Below are 23,758 nucleotides of genomic sequence, written 5' to 3'. Positions count from 1 at the left end.
GATGACTTTCTTTTGAAAGCTACCTTGTCTTGAGTTCAATGAGCATCTTGGATAGCTATCTTCTCATCTTTCATGATATCAGGGATGTTTTCTGCCAACAGACCTTCAACAATTCTCTCTGTATTTTCTCTTTATCCACCCCTGTTCTGGTACTCCGATCACTCATAGGTTATTCCTCTTTATAGAGTCCCACATAATTCTTAGGTTTTTTTCAGTTTTTAAATTCTTTTATCTGATTTTTCCTCAAGTAAGTTGGGTCAAGTGCTTTATCTTCAATCTGACTAATTCTGACTTCCATTGCCTCAGTTTTGCTCCTATGACTTTCTATTGAGTTGTCTAATTCTGAAATTTGATCATTAATATTCTGGATTTCTGTTTGCTGTCTCTCTATGGATTCTTGCAGCATGTTAAATTTGTCATTGTGGTTTTCTATAATCTTAAGTTCCTCTGTGTGTTCCTTCGTTTGTTTTGCATTTTGCCTAATCTCCTTTCTGGTCTCTTGAAGAGTTCTCTATATTAATCTTTTGTATTTTAACTCTGGTAATTCCAGGAAGTTATCTTCCTCTGGAAGATTTCTTGATTCTTTGTTTTGGGTGCTTGCTGAAGCCGTCATGGTCTGCCTCTTTATGTGATTTGTTATTGACTGTTGTCTCTCTGAGCCATCAGTAACTTATTATATTTATGTATTTTATTTTTGCTTACTTTGTTCTAGCTTCCTGTTTTCTTTTGTTTTGATATTCCCAAATAGACTGTGTGAGCTAGTTTGATTATTGGTGCCTTTGAAGCTCTAACGTTCTGTCACCAGGTGGTTAGATTTGTTACTAGGTATGTAAGCCCAGGAGTCTGTTTACTTTTCTTGTATGGATTCAGCTCAGGTGTCGAGATAGTTGGTCATCAAGTGTGTGGTGTAGGCTTTTATCTACAGTCCTAGATGGGCAGGGGTGATTGGCATAGGCACAGGTATCTGGCTTCAGTAGGGGTCATGTGCCTTATGAGCAAGGCAGGGGGCTGATGGCTGTCCCTGAGTATCTGGCAGGAAAGCGTGTCTCTATTCCCTAGAGTTCATAGGTGGGTGGGTTTTACAGCTGGACTATGGCACCCTATGCTGTTGGCCATAAGGACTGGGAGGCACCACTTATTCTTGGACCTCTGTTGCTGGTAGCAAGGTGGCGTGGGTGGAGCCACCACTCCTCAGGCCCCTGATGTGTGTGGTAATAACCCTGCTTAATGGGCAGAGTGGTGTCAAATGTCACAAACCTGCCACTCTGCCATATAGCTGATACAGTGAAGTTAGGCTTCAGGTATATACCCTGCTGTACTGTGCTAATGAAGGCCTATGCTGTTGAAATGGGCCCACACAGGTCTATGCAGAGGTGAAAGGCATTCAAATTCCATAGGTCCCTTCTGCCCATGCCTAGGCAAAGAAGCTGTACCTGCCCTGAGTTCCGGCTTAGGGGAGCTGGCAGATTATTTTTTCTTGCCTGTTAATTTGCTCCCTCTCCTAGGCCTGGAGAATGGCTCAGAGCATGTGATGGGCCTTACTTCTTGCCCAGGAAAAATGGCAATTGGCAATTGCTGAACCCTGCTGGGGACACAGTGTGGAGCGGGGAGGGAGAAGGTAGAGAGATTCTTCCCAAACAAGGTGTTTTTTGATCCATGCAGTAGATTAGACTCAGTTACTTTTCTTTTCTAATTGAGGGCTGCTTCTCACTGGTTCTGGAGAGTTGAGCAGACTCTCTGCCACTCGGTCTCTCCTGATGTGGAAAACACATCTCGAATGCCACTGCTTGCCTCACTGTGCTCATTAGCTGATCCTGGCCTGCAGGGTGCCGGTTCTTGCTGGGTCAGTTCTGGCAACTCCCGACTGCTTCTGAACCATTTCCCTGTGCCCCTGTCACTCAGTCTGTTTCCTCAACTTTGTCTTTGATGTTCAGGGCTCCTAGGTTTGTCATATATAATCAATTCACTTGTTTTTTTTGGGTCTTTGTTGTAAGAGGGACCACTGGAAGCGTCCGACTACTCTGTCATCTTGGCCCTGCCTCATCTCATACATTTCTATAGGATAATGCTTACATCATTTTCAGCTGGCTGGTTATAGGTCTATCACGCTCTTTAACATTTATGTCTTTTTGTAACAGAATTTTATATTTTCAGCACTCTTTTCAGCACTTTACATGAGTAATATCATTTAGACGTCACAAAATGAGATAGCATTATTATCCCCACCTTATAGTTGAAGAAACTCTGGCATAGAAATGTAGAATGACTTACCCAAGATCACATATTTGGTTAGTGGTACCAGTTGGTCAGTTGATTGGTCAGGTACCAGAGCATGTGCTGTTCACCAGCACAGTATACTGCCCCTGGAAGCGACTGAGAGACGTTCATGTGATTAGTGTAAGTGACAGAATCGGGAACAAAATCAGTTGTCCAGTTTTCCATCAGGAAGTAGTGTTTTTCCTACATGACATTGCCAAATCAGTATCAGGCAGAAGTCAAGTCTGTCAGGTAAATATTAAGGTGGAAGGCAGAAAAACTCAGAATTGATGCTGTCTCTTTTTTCCTAGAAGATGTTCTAAACTTAAAGAAATTAAATTAGGACCACAGGGATGTCCTCAAGGCCTCAGAGGAACAGCAGTAACAGAAACAATTGACAATAGAACAATTTGTACCTGATTATGTGGCTTCTGAATATCATTATGGTTAAGTATACCAAGATTTGTAAAAATATTTTGATCTTCATTGTCCTTTGGGGAGATGTACAGATTTTTCCTTTTGATTTCCCCTTTTTCTGACATTTCATGTTTTATCAGTTACCTAAGTCATGCAGCTCCTCCTACAAATCTGATTTGCTATTATTATCACATTGGCAGCTCATTGTAATAATGACACCAAAGGGAACACTTTAGTGAAAGCATGTCTGTCTTAGACTCCATCCAAAGGGTTTAGTATATAAGTGTTTCAATGTAAGAAGGCCTTGTTAATAAGAAAGATGAGTTTGGAGACTTGCACACTAACTGTTCCACCTTGTTGTTGTTGTTAGATGCCATTGAGTCAGTTCCGACTCATAGCAACCCTATGTACAACAGAAGGAAACAATGCCTGGTCCTGAGCCATCCTCACAATCGTTATGCTTGAGCCAGTTGTTACAGCCACTGTATCAATCCATCTCGCTGAGGGTCTTCCTCTTTTTTGCTGACCATCTACTTTATGAACCATGATGTCCTTCTCCAGGGAGTGGTCTCTCCTGATAACAGGTCCAAAGTATGTGAGACAATGTCTCACCATCCTTCCAAGGAATATTCTGGCTGTACTTTGCATAGTCAATAAAACACAGGCAAGCGTCTTTCTGGTATTCTCTGCTTTCAGAATTGATGGAATACCAGTTGAGATGTTTCAACAAATGGATGCAGCCATTCCTTCATCCAACAAATAATCACTGAGCACTAGTTGTATACAGGCACTATTCTAAACTCTGGAGATACAGCAATGCACACAGCACCCCAAATCCCTGCTCTTAGAAAGTTCACATTCTAGTGGGGAAGACAGATAATAAACAAGATAAATCGGTACAATATATGGCAATATTGGGTAATAATAACAGTTAAGGAGAAAAATAAGACTTTGAAGGGAAATAGGAAGTAATGGGGGAAGTTTACAATTTTTAGAGAGTGGCAAAGGAAGATGTCATGTGAGAAAATACCTGAAGAAGATAAGGTAATAAGCCAGGTAGATATTTCAGGGAAGAGCATTCAGGTAGAGGAGAAACCAAGTGCAAAGGTCCTGAGGTGGGAGCAAACCTTGTGGGTTCAAGAGCAATGTGGTCAGTGAGGCTAGAGCAGAGTGAACTGCAGGGAGAATAGTAGGAGATGGGATCAGAGGGGAGAAGTCTTGTTGGAACTGCTGTGGTTAGGGACTCAGGGGTCCATGATTAGAAACTCAATTTAATCTTTCCATTTAGGGGGAAATCAAGCTTTGATGAACACCTTCCCTTAAATCAAACGCAGCAAAAATATGTGTTAGTCAGAGTCACGATTTATTGGTTAACAAGGGGAATTAGGTCTGCGTCATCCCCTGGGGCCACTCCTGTTCTAATACTTAAGAAACAGGCAGGTCACATTGGCTTAGATAAGCAAGAAATTTAAGCAAAAGAAAATACATGCTTTTTAGAAAGACAAAGTACATTTTTTTCTTATCCTATTGACACCTCGAGGACTCTTTTGTGGGCCCAGAAGAGAATATCTGTGGAGTGCCTGGCATTGGTTCTCAGGATCCTCCAAATGTGAGCTGAAAGTACTGTGCTTTGACTACCACTCTCTCTCTGATACTGGCTGGAAACGACTTGAGCAGGAGGGGTGGAGAAAGATTTTGAAAAGCCCGAAGCTTATACAATTTGAGGAACCCTTTTAGGGTCACCATAGGGTCGCTGGAAACCCTGGTGGCGTAGTGGTTAAGTGCTATGGCTGCTAACCAAAGGGTCAGCAGTTCGAATCCGCCAGGCGCTCCTTGGAAACTCTATGGGGTAGTTCTACTCTGTCCTATAGGGTCACTATGAGTCGGAATCGACTTGACAGCACTGGGTTTGGTTTTTGGTTTTATAGGGTCGCTATGAGTCAGAATTGACTCGATGGCAATGGGTTTGGTTTTTTTTTTTTTGGTTTAAGTAAGAGAGCATAAAATTATGAAGACAAATTGCTGGGACCTTCCCAGCACCTTGGAAGGGGCCATGCAAGTGAAGGACTTTGAAGTAGATTTTTTTTAGCTTTAAGGTAAATTTGTCCCTGAACTTAGCTGGGGAGAGGGAGTTGGGTCCCGGTAGTTTCTGAAATGATCTGAGGCCTATCTGCATGCAATCAATTTATGGAAACCCCCAGATACCACTTACACTAATGCAAAGTTATGAAACCACCCATCCTCTTTTTCATTTTCCCCTTCATGATACTATTTTATGATTCTTTGCTCCTAATGGGCATTTTTTATATTATTTTAAAACAATTTAACTTGTTTATGGAAGCAAGACTTTTAGAATGAACAGATTTATATTGGGCACCTGAATCCTCCTACTCCTTGGTTTGGTCCCCTTTCATCTGAGATTCAGAGTTCTTACTCACCTAACAAATGGTCGATACCACTGACAAACACCTTACTCTCTGATACTCTTGTCTAAGTTCAATTCTGGGGACTGCTGATGTTGAAATGGCTTTTCATGCAAATATCTGTTGCAGATTTCTCAGTACTTCCCACTTCAGCTCGTATCAGCTCCATTCAGAACGTTTTTAACTCCCTAACCTTTCCTTACTTCAACATTGACCTGAGTCTATTTAATAAGACTCCTAATTTTCCTGCTGACCATTTTTCATAACACTAAGTCATTGACACCTTCTCTTTGCAAGTTTGTCTTTATTTCCCACCTGCCCCTGTGAAGGAGCAACCAGGAATTTGCGTTGTTCTTTTCACTCACCACTACCTATAGCACTGCGCTGTCAGAGCTTCTCCCCTCTTATTGGATGACATCTCAGGCAGATCTATAGCAATTTAAAGTATTAGAACAATCTCACATTTTCAGGTATTAAAAAAGAAGCCCAGCCCAATCTAAATCAAAATGCCCGTTGCATGTCCAAGTCCAGTCTTTTCCTTTCCCCCAACTCAGTACAATCCTAACTCAGATACTAACAATGGTGGAACATGGTCTTTTTTTTAGTTATGCGTCTATCTTGTTCCTGTAATGTACGCTTTCCTTTTTCTCTGCCTCCTTGTTCTCCACCATTTGCCTTTTATGCAAGCTCTTACTTCAGTTGGCCTCCTTCCCATCTCACTGCCTTGCTCTGACTCTTCATTCTTTATATTATTTAAAAAAAAATTTAAACTGTGGAAAGCATCATGATGTAGCTTAGAGACTTAAAAGATGAACATACAGCTTAAATCTTTATAAGCTTTAAGTTTAATACATACAGCTTAAAGATTTATTTATAAAGGTTTATAAGATTGTGTGTGCACCTGTGTGTGCACACACACACAAATATTCTGGATGTTGGTGATGTGTTTCTTGGTTTTCTTACGCTTCTCAGTGGAGAAAGTAAAGATTATCTCTTCCAACTAAAGTAAATAGAAATGGCATAAACTATACAGTAAATGAAGAGATGGGGATAGGAACCTTTCAAAACATCCTCTAATTTTAGGGTTTGAGTGTTAGTTTTGAAATATGGCTGTACATTTTTTGACCTTCCTTGGGTTGAGAGGTGGAGACTATGTCTCCTCTTCTTGAATCTGAGTGGTGTTTTGACTGTTTGGACAATAGAAGATGAGGGTAGGTCATAAAAGGCCATGCCTTGTTTTTTGAAATATTTTGTTTTAGAGGCCTAAGCTATCATATAGGAAGCCCAGCTCCCCTATGTTTTCATGCTGTGAGAAGAAGGCATATTAGCACTTTGCTTTACAGTTCTGGCTCAGTCCAGATGTCAAGTCATTCTAGCCCAGGTTCTAGCTGTATGAAGAAGGTTCCAGATGATTCTAGTCTACCATTGTTCAAGTAGACCTCAGCCATTCAAGTCTTCCCAGCCAAGACGTCGGACACTGTGGAGCATAGACAAGCGCTTCTTTCTGGGCCCTCTCCAAATTCCTGACCCATGGAACCTGTGAGTATAATAAATGGTTGCTGTTTTGTGCCACTAAGTTTTGAGGCGGTTTGTTACATAACATAGATAACCAGAACAATTTTCTGCAAAAGAGAATTTCTGTGTTTAGGAATACTATTACCAAGTCCTAGGGGAGTCTGTCATACTCATTACATCAACTCCATTCCCTCTCCTACTATCTTATGTTACACCTTACTCATTCTCATCTGGGTTACTATAGCCTTCCAACAGATCTTCTTCATTGCATCCTTCATGTAAATACCTATATGCTCTTTCTAAAATAAAGCCTAATCACCCCTTCCACTCCCCATGTACACTTAAAGTCTTTGAATGGCTCCACCTAGTCTTCAGAATAAAATGGAACTCCTTGGCTCGGGCTCATAAGATCCTTTACTTCAGCTTATCTCCCTTGCTAGTTTCTTTACCTACTATTTGCCTACACTAGACTGACTTACTGGTCATTTCCCATCATTTATTGAACACTTTAGCTTCTGACTTGCAATCTTTCTCCCAAACTCCACTTGTTATTATGCTTGATGACTTCAATTTCAGCATGGTTGACTCATACAATACTCTGACCTCTCAGTTTCTTTTTTCTTAAATTTTTATTGTGCTTTAAGTGAAAGTCAAGTCAGTCTGTCTTACAAATATTTATATACACTTTGCTATATACTCCTAGTTGCTCTCCCCCTAATGAGACAGCACACTCCTTCTCTCTACCCTCTATTTTTGTGTCCATTCAGCCAGCCTCTGACCCCCTCTGCTTCTCATCTCCCCTCCAGACAGGAGCTGTCCACATAGTCTCATGTGTCTACCTGATCCAAGAAGCTCACTCCTCACCAGTATCATTTTGTGTCCTGTAGTCCAGTCCAATCCCTGTCTGAAGAGTTGGCTTTGGAAATGGTTCCAGTCTTCGGTTAACAGAAGGTCTGGGGACCATGACCTCTGGGGTCCTTTTAGTCTCAGTCAGACCATTAAGTCTGGTGTTCTCTATAAGAATTTGAGGTCTGCATCCCACTGCTCTCCTGTTCTTTCAGAGGTTCTCTGTCGTGTTCTCTGTCAGGGCAGTCATCAGTAGTAGCCAGGCACCATCTAATTCTTCTGGTCTCAGGCTAATGTAGGCTCTGGTTTATGTGGCCTTTTCTGTCTCTTGGGTGCATAATTACCTTGTGTCTTTGGTATTCTTCATTCTTCTTTGGTCCAGGTGGGTTGAGACCAATTGATGCATCTTAGATGGTCACTTGCTAGTATTTAAGACCCCAGACGCCACTTTCAAAAGTGGATTGCAGAATGTTTTCTTAATAGATTTTGTTATGCCAATTGACCTAGATGTCCCCTGAAACCATGGTCCCCAAACCCTGCCCCTGCTACTCTGGCCTTCGAAGCATTCAGCTTATTCATGAAACTTATATGCTTTTGGTTTAGACTAGTTGTGCTGACCTCTCCTGAAATGTGTGTTGTCTTTCCCTTTGCCTAAAATACTTCTTATCTACTATCTAATTAGTGAATACCCCTCTCCCTTCTTCCCTCCGCACTCTCATAACCATCAAAGAATATTTTCTTCTCTGTTTAAACTATTTCTCGAGTTCTTATAATAGTGGTCCCATACAGTATTTGTCCTTTTGCAACTGACTAGTTTAACTCAGCATAACGCCTTCCAGATTCCTCCACGTTACGAAATGTTTCACAGATTCATCACTATTCTTTATCGATGCGTAGTATTCCATTGTGTGAATATACCATAATTTAACCATTCATCTGTTGATGGGCGCCTTGGTTGCTTCCATCTTTTTGCTATTGTAAAGAGTGCTGCAATGAACATGGGTGTGCATATATCTGTTCATGTATTTCTCTAGGATATATTCCAAGGAGTGGGACTGCTGGATCATATGGTAGTTCTATTTCTAGCTTTTTAAGGAAGTGCCAAATTGATTCCAAAGCATTTGTACCACTTTACATTCCCACCAGCAGTGTATAAGTGTTCTAATCTCTCCACAACCTCTCCAACATTTATTATTATGTGTTTTTTGGATTAATGCCAGCCTTGGAATCTCATTGTAGTTTTGATTTGCATTTCTCTACTGGCTAATGATCGTGAGCATTTCCTCATGTATCTGGTAGCTACCTGAATGTCTTCTTTAGTGAAGTGCCCGTTTATATCCTTTACCCATTTTTAAACTGGGTTATTTGTCTTTTTGTTGTTGAGTTTTTGCAGTATCATATAGATTTTAGAGATCGGAAATGTCACAGCTAAAAACTTTTTCCAGTCTGTAGGTAATCTTTTTACTCTTTTGGTGAAGTCTTTGGATGAGCATAAGTGTTTGATTTTTAGGAGCTCTCAGTTATCTAGTTTCTCTTCTGGTGTTTGTTCATTGTTAGTAATGTATCATATACTGTTTATGCCATGTATTAGGGCTCCTAATGTTGTCCCTATTTTCTCTTCCATGACCTGTACCTTTTTAGATTTTATAATTAGGTCTTTGATCCATTTTGAAATAGTTTTTGTGCATGGTGTGAGGTATGGGTCTTGTTTCAGTTTTCTGCAAATGGATATCCAGTTATGCAAGTACCATTTGTTAAAGAGACTGTCTTTTCCCCATTTAATGGACTTTGGGCCTTTGTCAAATATCAGCTGCTCATATGTGGATGGATTTATGTCCGGATTCTCAATTCTGTTCCATTGGTCTATGTATCTGTTGTTGTACAAGTACCAGGCTGTTTTGACTACTGTGGTGGTATAATAGGTTCTAAAATCAGGTAGAGTGAGGCCTCCCACTTTGTTCTTCTTTTTCAGTAATGCTTTACTTATCCTGGGGCTCTTTCCCTTCCATATGAAGCTGGTGATTTGTTTCTCCATCTCATTAAAAAATGTCGTTGGAATCTGGATTGGAATTGCATTGTATCTGTAGATCGCTTTTGGTAGAATGGACGTTTTTACGACGTTAAGTCTTCCTATCCTTGATCAAGGCATGTTTTTCCACTTATGTAGGTCTCTTTTGGTTTCTTGCAGTGGTGTCTTGTAGTTGTACGGGTCTTTTACGTCTCTGGTTAGATTTATTCCTAAGTATTTTATCTTCTTGGGGGCTACAGTAAATGGTATTGATTTGGTGATTTCCCCTTCGATGCTCTTTTTGTTGATGTAGAGGAATCCAACTGATTTTTGTATGTTTATCTCTTATCCTGATACGCTGCTGAACTCTTCTATTAGTTTCAGTAGCTTTGTTGAGGATTCTTTAGGGTTTTCTGTGTATAAGATCATGTCATCTGCAAATATAGATATTTTTCCCTTCTTCCTTACCAATCTGGATGCCATTTATTTCTTTATCTAGCCTAATTGCTCTGGCTAGGACCTGCAGAACAATGTTGAATAAGAGTGGTGATAAAGGGCATCCTTGTCTGGTTCCCGGTCTCAAGGGGAATGCTTTCAGGCTCTCTCCATTTAGGGTGATGTTGGCTGTTGGCTTTGTATAAATGTCCTTTATTATGTTGAGGAATTTTCCTTCTATTCCTATTTTGCACCTCTCAGTTTCTTGCCATCCTGTTGCTGGTTACCTTGTCCTATGCTTCAGTTTAGCTACTTGATTCATATACCTTAATTTCACTCAACAACTCACTATCTCAAACATCTCAAATGCCAGTGTATGACTCTCCAAACCAAACCTTCTATCTTTCCAGTCCAGTTGCTCAAGCACTGAGATTTGAATAATTCTTCAGTCTCGTGTTGATTCTCCATCTTTGTCTATCACTGGCCAACAGATTTTCTCAGCCTTTCACAACGAAACCCAGAAGCTCTGCACCTTTATTCTCCGTTTTCATTTTAGTTACAGCAGAGAAAGTGCACCTCCTCGTAGTAAATGCCAGTGCTCTCCATGTGTGGTGTAGCACCCTCCCTCCTGCCTTCTCAAACATTTTACCTTTATCACATTCTCTTGTTTTTATTGTTGTTTTTAGGTGCCATCAAGTTGGTTCTGACTCATAGTGACAACAGAATGAAACACTGCCTGGGCCTGAGCCATCTTCACAATTGTAATGCTTGAGCCCTTTGTTGCAGCCCCTGTGTCAATCCATTTTGTCCAGGTCTTCCTCTTTTTTGCCGACCCTCTACCAAGTATTATGTTCTTCTCCAGGGACTGGTCCCTAATGATAACATGTCCAAAGTAAGTGAGATGAAGTCTCGCCATACTCATTTCTAGGGAGCATTCTGGCTATACTTCTTCCAAGACAAGTTAGTTCATTCTTCTGGCAGTCATGGTATATTCAATATTCTTCACCAAAACTGTAATTCAGAGGTATCGATTCTTATTTGTTGTTGTTGTTAGGTGCCGTCGAGTTGGTTCTGACTCATAGCGACCCTATGCAGAACAGAATGAAACACTGCCCAGTCCTGAGCTATCCTTACAATCATTGTTATGCTTGAGCTCATTGTTGCAGCCACTGTGTCAATCCACCTTGTTGAGGGTTTTCTTCTTTTCCACTGACCCTGAACTCTGCCAAGCATGATGTCCTTCTCCAGGGACTGATCCCTCCTGACAACATGTCCAAAGTATGTAAGATGTGGTCTCGCTATCCTTGCCTTTAAGGAGCATTCTGGCCGCACTTCTTCCAAGATAGATTTGTTCGTTCTTTTGGCAGTCCACGGTATATTCAATATTCTTTGCCAACACCACAACTCAAAAGCGTCAACTCTTCTTCGGTCTTCCTTATTCATTGTCCAACTTTCGCATGCGTATGATGTGATTGCAAATACCACGACTTGGGTCAGGCACATCTTAGTCTTCAGGGTGACGTCTTTGCTTTTCAACACTTTGAAGAGGTCCTTTGCAGCTGATTTACCCAATGCAACGCAGCTTTTGATTTCTTGACTGCTGTTTCCATGGCTGTTGATTGTGGATCCAAGAAAAATGAAATCCTTGACAACTTCAATGTTTTCTTCATTTATCATGATGTTGCTCATTGGTCCAGTTGTGAGGATATTTGTTTTCTTTATGTTGAGGTGTAATCCATACTGAAGGCTGTGGTCTTTGATCTTCATTAGTAAGTGCTTCAAGTCCTCTTCACTTTCAGCAAGCAAGGTTGTGTCATCTGCATAACACAGGTTGTTAATGATTTTCCTCCAATCCTGGTGCCCCGTTCTTCTTCATATAGTCCAACTTCTCGGATTATTTGTTCAGCATACGGATTAAATAAGTATGGTGAAAGAATACAATCCTGACTCACACCTTTCCTGACTTTAAACCAATCAGTATCCCCTTGTTCTGTCCGAACAACTGCCTCTTGGTCTATGTAAAGGTTCCTCACGAGCACAATTAAGTGTTATGGAATTCCCATTCTTCGCAGTGTTATCCATAGTTTATTATGATCCACACAGTCGAATACCTTTGCATAGTCAATAAAACACAGGTAAACATCCTTCTGGTATTCTCTGCTTTCAGCCAGGATCCATCTGACATCAGCAATGATATCCCTGGTTCCACGTCCTTTTCTGAAACCGGCCTGAATTTCTGGCAGTTCTCTGTCGATATACTGCTGCAGCCAGTTTTGAAGGATCTTCGGCAAAATTTTCCTTGTGTGGGATATTAATGATATTGTTCTATAATTTCCACATTCAGTTGGATCACCTTTCTTGGGAATAGGCATAAACATGGATCTCTTCCAGTCAGTTGGCCAGGAAGCTGTCTTCCATATTTCTTGGCATAGATGGGTGAGCACCTCCAGTGCTGCATCCGTTTGTTGAAACATCTCAGTTGATATTCCATTAATTCGTGGAGCCTTGTTTTTCACTAGTACCTTCAGAGCAGCTTGGACTTCTTCCTTCAGTACCATCGGTTCCTGATCATATGCCACCTCTTGGAATGGTTGAACATCGACTAATTGTTTTTGGTATAATGACTGTGTGTATTCCTTCCATCTTCTTTTGATGCTTCATGTGTCGTTTAATATTTTCCTCATGGACTCCTTCACTATTGCAACTCAAGGTTTGAATTTTTTTCTTCAGTTCTTTCAGCTTGAGAAACGCTGAGCGTGTTCTTCCCTTTGGTTTTCCATCTCCAGCTCTTTGCACATGTCATTATAATACTTTACTTTGTCTTCTTGAGAGGCCCTTTGAAATCTTCTGTTCAGTTCTTTTACTGAAGAAACAGCTGGCAATTGGAATGCAAAAGTTGGAAACAAAGAAGAAGGACCAGCAGTTGGAAAATATGGCTTTGGTGATAGAAACAATGCCGTAGATTGAATGATAGAATTTTGCAAAACCAACGACTTCTTCATTGCAAATACCTTCTTTCACCAACATAAATGGCGATTATGCCCATGGACCTCGCCAGACGGAACACACAGAAATCAAATTGATTACATCTGTGGAAAGAGATGATGGAAAAGCTCAATATCATCAGTCAGAACAAGGCCAGGGGCTGACTGTGAAACGGATCATCAATTGCTCATATGCAAGTTCAAGCTGAAACTGAAGAAAATCAGAGGAAGTCCACGAGAGCCAAAATACGACCCTGAGTATATCCCACCTGAATTTAGAGACCATGTGAAGAATAGATTTGATGCATTGAACACTAGTGACCGAAGACCAGACGAATTGTGGAATGACATCAAGGACATCATCCATGAAGAAAGCAATAGGTCACTGAAAAGACAGGAAAGAAAAGACCAAGATGGATGTCAGAGGAGACTCTGAAACTTGCTCTTGAGCATCGAGCAGCTAAAGCAAAAGGAAGAATTGATGAAGTAAAGAACTGAACAGAATTCTTATTTAGCCTTCCTTATTCATTGTCCAGCTTTCCCACGCATATGAGGCAATTGAAAATACCATAGCTTGGGTCAGACATACCTTAGGCCTTCTGGGTAACATCTTTGTTTTTCAACACTTTGAGGAGGTCTTTTGCAGCAGATTTGCCCAATGCAATGTGTCTTTAGATTTCTTGACTGCTATTTCCATGGGCATTGATTGCAGATCCAAGTAAAGTGAAATCCTTGACAACTTCAATCTTTCTTTGTTTTTCATAATGTTGCTTACCGGTCCAGTTGAAAAGACTTTGATGTTCTTTGTATTGAGGTGAAATCCATACTGAGAGCTGTAGTCTTTGATCTTCATCAGTAAGCACTTCAAATCCGCTTCATTTTCAGTGAGCAATGTTGTGCCAGTTGCATAACGCAGGTTGTTAAAGAGTCTCCCTCTAATCCTGATGCCCTGTTCTTCTTCATGTAGTCTGGATTCTCAAATTATTTGGTCAGCATACAGATTGAATAAGTATGGTGAAAGGAAACAACCCTGACATTCTCTAGCTTTGTCTAATGCTTTACTCATTCTGTCACCTCCTCTCTCTTTGTCATCATCTGCCCTTTCCTTTGTATCATTCCTAAAACCATTCCTATCTGCATATAAATGTGCTCTAGATTATCTGCTCCTTAAATAAGGAAAAAAAATTTCCTTCCTTGGCACTGAATGCTTCTACATCTCCTGCCCCATTTATCTACCCCCCTTTCCTAGCTAATTTCTGGTGAGATTGTTGATGAAGTCTCTTGAATTCCTTGCCTCCTATTCCACCTTGATCCATTCTAGCCTCTGCCCATCTTACTCCACTCAAATTGTCCTCGTCACAGTCACTAGCTGCTTCAGGTACTGTGGTTATTATTCTGTCATCACCTGAGTGGACTTCTCTGTAGCATTCTCTTTCAAGGGCTCAGGCATTTGGAGAACATTATTGTCCCTTGATTACTTCAAATCCACATTCTCTTTGTTTTCTTCCTAGCTCTGTGATTACTTCTTCTGTTTCCTCCTCTACCAGACCTCAAATTGTTTGTATTTCTCAAGACTTGGTACAAGGTCCTCAACCCTTCTCCCTGCCAGTCTCTTCTAGGTGACCTTCTTAATTCCTATGGATTCATATATTATCTATATATTTGTGATTTCCAAATTGTTATTTCCAGCCCAAATCTCCTTCCACTGTTCCAGAATTGTGTCTCCAGCTGTCTACTTGTCACTTATGCTCAGTTGTCTCAAAACATCTTTAATTTAACATGCTTAAAACCTAATTATTCATTTATTTCCATTTAAACCTGTAATTATATGTCTTTTCCATCTCAGTATTATCATTATCCACCGTGTTACTAAATGCAGAAATGGAGAAGAAATGGTTTCAATGAACAGGCAGAAAAATATAATAGGAACTGAGAGTGGAGTAGAGAGGGAGAGGCATGTGTTATTTTAGTGTTACTGGTTTTCTAGAATGTTTCAAGACATGAGAATAGAGGAAGTTGTTGTACCCTTGAAGGCTAAAATATGTATGTATTAAAGTTTATTCACTTATATTTTTCAAAGGAAGGTTATTATTATTATTGAGTTTTTTAGGACAAGAGAGCAAATAATAAAGAAGACAGAAAAAAGATCCAGAAGATATTGACAAAAAATGTTATACTTAGATGTGTAATATGAAATGAAGCTTATGATGATCAGATTTTTATGGATAATTGTTTAAACTTTAAGTAATCTTGCAAAGGTAACACATTATGTATGTATTAACTATAAAATAGAGTACATGCAAAGAAGGATTTGATGACTCCTGATACTATTATACACATATATTTTAAAACTCCGAGATTTTATTTTAATGTATAGTAATGGTTCCCAGAGAATAAGAGCATAAGAAAAGAACAACTTGAATGTTTTCCACACCAAAATGCATTACAAATGGGGGAGAAGTTTAAGTGAGGGAGAAGCTTAAGCGAGGGAGGTAGTTGGTTTATGGATCAGAGATAGAGGTGGAAAGGATCATTTAGCCCGTTATATTATTAAATAAGTCTACATTGCATTATTTCCCCAACTGTAAGCATTTCCTACTATGGTCTCGCATATCACCTCAACTTCTTGTCACAGCATTTACACAAGGTATTATCTATGATCCACCACACATCTGTCAGTTTATCATATGGTGGTGGCATGTGTGTTGCTGTGAAGCTGGAAGCTGTGACACAATATATCAAAAACCAGCAGGTTCACCCATGGTGGACAAGTTTCAGTGGAGCTTCCAGAATAAGATAAACTAGGAAGAAGGGCCTGGCAGTCTACTTCCAAAAAAATTGACCAGTGAAAACTTTATGAATAGAAGTGGAACATTGTCTGATATAGTGCCAGAAGAGAAGCCCCTCAGATTGGAAGGCACTCAAAATATGACAAGGGAAGAGCTGCCTCCTCAAAGTAGAGCCAACCTTAAGAACGGGGATAGAGTCAAGCTTTTGGGACCTTCATTTGATGATGTGGCATGACTGAAAATGAGAAGAAACAGCTGCAAACATCCATTAATAATCGGAAAGTGGGATATACAAAGTACAAATGTAGAAAAATTGCAAGTTATCACAAAGGAAATGGAATGCATAAAGATCGATATCCTAGGCATTAGTGTCCTGAAATGGACCAGTATTGACCATTTTGAATCAGACAATCATATGATCTGCTATGCCAGGAATGACAAATTAAAAAGGAATGGTATCACATTCATCACCAAAAAGGACATTTCAAGATCTATCCTGAAGTGCAAATACTGTCACTGATAAGATAATACCCATACACCTACAAGGAAGATAAGTTAATACAACTAGTATTCAAAATTGGACGCTTACCACTAATGCCAAAGTTGAGGAAATTGAAGATCTGTAGCCTGAAATTGATCAAGCATGCAATCAAGACCAGCTGATAATTACAGGTGATTGGAATGTGAAAGTGGAAAGCAGAGAAGGATATTAGTTGGAAAATGTGGCCTTCATGATAGAAACAACACTGTAGATTGCATGATAGAATTTTGCAAGACCAACAACTTATTCATGGCAAATACCTTTTTTCAACAACATAAATGGTGACTATTTTTTTTTTTTTATACACATGGACCTCACTGGGAGGAAAACACAGGAATCAAATCGACTACATATGTGGAAAGAGATGATGGAGAAGCTCAATGTCATTAGTCAGAACATGGGCAGGGGCAGAATGTGGAACATACCATCAATTTCTCATATTCAAGTTTAAGTAGAAGCTGGAGGAACTTAAAACAAGTCCACCAGAACCAAAATATGACCTTGAGAATATCCTACCTTAATTTGGAGACCATCTCAAGAACAGATTTGATGCATTGAACACTAATGACTGAGGACCAGATGAGTTCATCATGAGGAAACAAAAGTCGTTAAAAAGAGAGTAAAGAAACAAAAGACCAAAATGAATGTCAGAAGAGATGCTGAAACTCCCTCTTGAACATAGAGTAGCTGAAGCAAATGGAAGAAACAATGAAGTAGAAGAGCTGAACAGAAGATTTCAAAGAACAGCTCAAGAAGACAAAGTAAAGTATAATAATGAAATGTGCAAAGACCTGGAGTTAGAAAACCAAAAGAGAAGAACACACTCAGCATTTCTGAAGCTGAAAAACTAAGAACAAAATGCAAGCCTCGAATTGCAATATTGGAGGATTCTATGGGGAAAATATTGAATGATGCAGGAAGCATCAAAAGAAGGAAATAATACACAGTCACTGTACCAAAAAGAATTGGTCGACGTTCAACTATTTCAGGATGTAACACATTATCAAGAACTGATGGTACTGAAGGAAGAGGTCCAAGCAGCACTGAAGGCACTGGTAAAAAACAAAGTTCCAGGGATTGAGGGAACACCAAGTGAGATATTTCAATAAATGGATGCAACACTGGAGGGACTCACTCATCTATACCAAGAAATTTGGAAGGCAGCTTCTTGGCCAACTGAATGGAAAAGATCCATATTTATGCCCATTCCAAAGAAAGGTGGTCCAATAGAATGTGGAAATTATGGAACAGTATCACTAATATCTCACACAAGTAAAATCTTCTGAAGATCATTCAAAAGTGGTTGCCACAGTACACTGACAGGGAACTATCTGAAGTTCAAGCCAGATTCAGAAGAGGTTGTGGAAAGAAGGATACCATTGCTGATGTCAGATGGCCCTTGGCTGAAAGTAGAGAATACCAGAAAGTTGTTTACCTCTGTTTTATTGACTGTGCAAAGGCATTTGACTGAGTGGATCGTAACAAATTATGGATAACATTGCGAGGAATGGGAATTCCGGAACACTTCATTGTGCTCATGACAAGTCTGTTTAGACCAAGAGGCAGTCATTTGAATAGAATAAGAGGATGCTGCATGGTTTAAAGTTAAGAAAGGTTTGTGTCAGGGTTGTGTGCTTTCACCATACTAATTCAATCTGTATGCTGAGCAAATAATCCAAGAAGCTGGACTATATGAAGAAGAATGCAGGATCAGGATTGGAGGAAGACTCATTAACTACTTGCATTATGCAGACAACACAACTTTGCTTGCTGAAAGTGATGAGGACTTGAAGCACTTACTGATGAAGATCAAAGACTACAGCCTTCAGCATGGATTGCATCTCAACATAAACAAAAACCCTCACCACTGGATCAATATGCAGTATCATGATAACAAAATACCAAAAACATGTTGCTGTCGATTTGATTCCAAGCTCAGCTGCTAACCAAGAGATCCACAGTTCTAATCCACCAGCTGCTCCTTGGAAACCCTATGGGGCTGCTCTACTCTGTCTGTAGGGTCGCTATGAGTTGGATTTGACTTGGTGACAATGTTCTTTTTTTTTTTAACATCATGATAAATGGAGAAAATATTGAAGTTGTCAAGGATTTCATTTTACTTGGATTCATAATCAACACCCATGGAAGCCACAGTCAAGAAATCAAATGGCATATTGCTTTGGGCAAATTTGCTGCAACAGTCCTCTTTAAAGTGTTGAAAAGCAAAGGTATCACTTTGAGGACTAAGCCATGATATTTCTAGTTACATCATATGCACAGGAAAGCTGAACAATGAATAAGGAATACTGAAAAAGAATTGATGCCTTTGAATTATGGTGTTTGCAAAGAATATTGAATATACTTGGACTTCCAGAAGAACAAACAAGTCTGTCTTGGAAACATGAATGGCGAGACTTCCTCTCATATACTTTGGACATGTTATCAGGAGGGACCAGTCCCTGGAGAAGGACATCGTGCTTGTTAAAGTAGAGGATCAGCAAAAAAGAGGAAGACCCTGGACAAAATGTATTGACACAGTGGCTGCAACAATGGGCTCAAACATAGCAATGATTGTGGGGATAGCGCAGGATTGGGCAGTATTTGTAGTGCTGTACATAGTGTCTCTGTGAGTTGGAATTGACTCAATGGCACCTAACAACAACATTATGTGATTAATTTTTTTACTTATTCATTGAATTTAAACCTCTTAATGGTGAGAGTCAAGCCCGTTTTTTATACCATTTTATCTCAGTGCCCAGCACAATTCTAGCGACTTAGTAAGCCAGTCCCAAACCAAGCCCGTTGCCATTGAGTTGATTGCAGTTCATATTGACCCTATAATGACAAAGTAGAACTGCCTCAAAGGGTTTCCAAGGTTTTAATATTATTTTAATTTAATTTAATATTATTCCAAGGTTTTAATAATATTCTTGGCTAAGTCTATTGAATGTACCACAGACTGCCAGATGGATGAACAAGTTTTTCTTGGAAGAAATAGATCCAGAATGTTTCTTACAAGCGAGGCTGATGATGCTTGTCTTGCATACTTTGGACATGTTATCGGGAGGGACCAGTCCTTGGGGAAGGTCATTGTGCTTGGTAAAGTAGAGGATCAGTGAAAAAGAGGAAGACCCTCAACAAGATAGATTGGTCCAGTGGCTGTAACAATGACTCAAACACAGCAATGATTGTGAGGACATCACAGGACCAGGGAGTGTTTTGTTCTGTTGTAATTGGGTCAGTATGAGTCTGAACCAACTTGAAGGCACCTAACAATAATCTTTATGGAAGCTGACTGCCACACTTTCTCCACAGCAGCAGCTGGTGGGTTTGAACCTCTGACCTTTCAGTTAGCAGCCGAGCACTTAGCCACTGTGTCACCAGGCCTCCTTAGGGACTTAGTAGGTCTCTATAAATATTTGTTTATTTAATAAAACAATAGTTTAATATCTACTAATACCTACTACATCTTCAGCAGTAAGAATAAAAAAAAATTAGATATAGGTTTTTTCTTGAAGAAGTTATCCATTTCATTGGAGGAGAAAAAAATGTAAAATAATTAAAAAGCTATGTAACAAAAAATGTTCAGTATGTTAAGGCTGCGACAAGTTCAACAAGATTTTAGAGAAGAAGGTGTTTCTTTGTCATGGCCAAAGAAAATTTCATTGAAAAGGTAAGAATTGATAAAGACCTTGAAGATTGAATCAAATTTGAATAGATGAAATAAAGTTTACTAAATGTTTGAACTTTATCCTTTAGGTGCTATTTTAGATAAAGGAGATTTTTGAGTTGTAGAATTATGTAATCAATATGTTTAGGAAAAGGTATTCGTATATAGGTGTTTAGAAGGACTTATTAGGGATAGCAGCTAGTAAAGCGTTATTATAGTAGTTTACATGTAAGCTGATAAAACCCTGGGCTAATGTGGGGGGAACTGAAAGAGAAAGGAATGGAGGGGTGTAAGATATTTGTTAAGACAAAAAGCAGGAATTTAGAACTGATTTGATATAAGAATGCAAGGAGGGTATAAGTATGATACCTGGGAAACTTTAAAAATAGGGAAATTAGGGAGGACTTTGAGAAGGAATGAATGGGGTATCAATAAGATAAATACTACAAAAAAGTAAAGAAGAAGGAAGATTGAAAAATGGTGATTAAATTCAATAAGAAAAATATTACTGCCTACTTTCGAGGAAGCAGTGTCAACAGAGTGTTAAAGTGGAAGTCAGACTGACCAAAAACTTACATGAAGAGAGTGTAGTATTCTAATACCAAACAAGGGGATACTATGTGGTTCAGAACTGGAAAAGGTGTGTGGCTGAATCCTTTCACCTTACTTATTTATTTAATCTGTATGCAGGACAGATAATCTCAGAAGCCAGACGACATGAAGAAGAGCACGGCATCAAGGTACAGGAAGATTCATTAACAATCTGTAATATGCAGGTGACATAACCTTGCTTGCCAAAAATGAAAACAACTGGAAGCACTTATTAGTAAAAGTCAAAGGCTACAGACTTCAGTGTAGATTACACCTGAACATGAAGAAAACAAAAATCCTTAAAATTGGGCCAATAAACAATATAATTATGTCCTTTTCTAACAACTAGTCTTTCCTGATGACTTATCCAAAGTAAGCAAGTCAAATCTTGCCATCTTCAGTTCTAAGGAAAATTCTGGTTGTATTTCTTCTAAGACTGATTTGTTCCTTCTTCTGGAAGTCCATGATATATTCAATACTCTTTGCTAACACCACAGTTCGAATGCATCAATTCTTCTTGAAGAAGTTGAAGTTATCAATGATTTCATCCTATTTGGATCAACGGCAGCACTTAAGAAATCAAGCAACATATCATATTGGGACAATCTGCTATAAAAGATCTCTTTAAAGTTTGAAAAAGAAGTATGTCACTTTGATGACCTAGGTGTGTCTGACCTAAGCCATTGTCTTTTCAATTGTCTCAGATTCATGCAAAAGTTGGACAGTGAATAAGGAAGACAGAAGAAGAATTGATGCATTCGAACTGTGGTGTTGGCAAAGAGTATTGAATATATCATGAACTTCCAGGAGAAGGAACAAATCAGTCTTAGAAGAAATACAACCAGAATTTTCCTTAGAAGTGAAGATGGCAAGATTTGACTTGCTTACTTTGGATAAGTCATCAGGAAAGACTAGTTGTTAGAAAAGGACATACTATTTGGTAAAATAGAAAATAGAGGACCAATGAAAATGAGGGAAGATTTCAGTGAGATGGATTGACATAATTGCTGCAACAATGGACCCAAACATGAACATGGCATATGAATGGGTAGATTTTCTTTTTTTTTTATTGTACTTTAGATGAAGGTTTACAGAACAAGCTAGCTTCTCATTAAACAGTTAGTACACATACTGTTTTATGACAACCCCACAACATGTCAACACTCTCCCTTCTCAACCTTGGATTCCCAATTATCAACTTTCCTGTTCCCTCCTGCCTTATAGTCCTTGCCCCTGGGCTGGTATGCCCCTTTAGTCTCATTTTGTTTTATGGGCCTGTCTAATCTTTGCCTGAAGGGTGAACCTCAGGAGTGACTTCATTACTGAGCTAAAAGGGTGTCCGGGGGCCATATTCTTGGGGTTTCTCCAGTCTCTGTCAGGCCAGTAAGTCTGCTCTTTTTTTGTGAGTTAGAATTTTATCCTACATTTTTCTCCAGCTCTGTCCAGGACCCTCTATTGTGATCCCTGTCAGAGCAGTCAGTGGTAGTAGCTGGGCACCATCTAGTTGTACTGGACTCAGTCTGGCGAAGGCTGTGGTAGTTGTGGTCCATTAGTCCTTTGGACTAATCTTTGCTTTGTGTCCCCAGAGAGGTGAGACCACTGAAGTATCTTAGATGGCCGCCCACAAGCTTTTAAGACCCCAGATGCTACTCACCAAAGTAAAATGTAGAACATTTGCTTTGTACTCTATGTTATGCCAATTGAGCTAGATGTTCCCTGAGACCAAGGTCCTCACAGCCCTCAGTGGATTGGACAGTTTTTCTTCCAGTGTACATAAGGTCTCCATGAGTCAGACCCAACTGGAAGGCAAATAACAACAACAACAACAAGTATTCTAATAGTGAATGGCATGTTATAAAGGAAGTTAAAGAATAAAGTAATGATGGCCTTCATTGATATATTAACAATAACAATAAAAAAAATAGGTAACTAATAATGAAATATGTCATGAATTTAGGAATATTTAGACCAAAAAGGAAAAAAAAAGTATGTTAAGGAGATTAGGCATAGTCAGAACTACGCAGATCCTGGTATTTGATGGGCTCTCAATAAATATTTATTGATGAAATATTGGTTGTTTGGAACAGTGCCATGCCTCTCACTCTAGATTTGATTGACTGAATTTTCCTGATCAGAACTAGCTCTCTTCTAGAAAAGAATTGGGAAGAATGAAGTCAGAAGCTAACTAACATCAACAGGAAGAAGACAAGATTTTTGCCAAGCTACGTCAGGCTGTGAGGGAGCAGGGCAAGAAGCAGAATTGCTGCAACTCTTATAAAAAAAATCACTGGGCAGGGCCACCTGTTACCATGCCCTGCCCTAAGTGCAAAGGGCTTGAGTATTTGATCTCCTTTTTTTTTACTTGTATTCCTTACATTACCCTATTGTCTCTCAATTGTTTTCCATCCTCCACATCTTTACTCCCTACACCCCATCTCTTTCACCTTTCTTCTCTCCTTACTTCCAGAAATTCTTACTTACCCTTGACCCTGTTTTCTCAGTATTGGTTGACTTAAAATTTGAATCTAATTCTTACATGGAAAGTATTGTCTTTAGAGTAATAGATGAGGTGCTAAATGAGAGCTTTCAAATGTATGCCAAATGTACAAAACTTTTGGACTCTGAAGTCAATGAAAAATAGCATGTGTGATATTAGTAGGGCTAGGGAAATGAGAATGTAAAGGACTTGGGAAGAAAAAGGTGCTGAAGAATAGAGAGAAAATAGTTACAACAAAATGAAGCGTGGGGGTAATCAATCTGGACAAATTCACTGATTTATTTATTTTTTACTTGTCCAAGTGTGTACGAATACCAACAATTGATCGTATGGTATTTTCTGTGAAACTGTTTTATTATTGCTCCACTGAAGAACAAATCCATGATGAAAAGGGCCTTATTATAAAAGGTAGGAATAATACTCCCTGAGCTTTTCTTTGTAGATAATATTAATAAAGAGAGGTTTGTGACAGTCTGGTTACTATTGTCCCTAGAGTTTGGAAATGGAAAAGTCTTCTTTACACCCTGAAATTCTGGGAAAAAAAAAAAAAATAGCGGCAGTTCTTTACTTGGAGTTCTCGCCTCTTTGAGCTCCTGCAGCCATTTTACTTTAGTACATTGTTGGCTTCAGACTTTTTTTTTTTTTTAAAGTCTGAGAGCTTGTGGGATTTGGGAACCTTTTGTTTGTCTGTTTATTTCTTTATGTTCCTTTAGCTGCTTTTTCTCCATTGTGGTATTTTTGTTGTTGTGAACTACGGTGAATTGGACCCTAATGAAAAGACTTATA

Source organism: Loxodonta africana, chromosome 22 (genome assembly GCF_030014295.1).
Source record: "Loxodonta africana isolate mLoxAfr1 chromosome 22, mLoxAfr1.hap2, whole genome shotgun sequence".
Classification (NCBI taxonomy): Eukaryota; Metazoa; Chordata; class Mammalia; order Proboscidea; family Elephantidae; genus Loxodonta; species Loxodonta africana.
Note: the sequence above shows the minus strand (reverse complement) of the source record.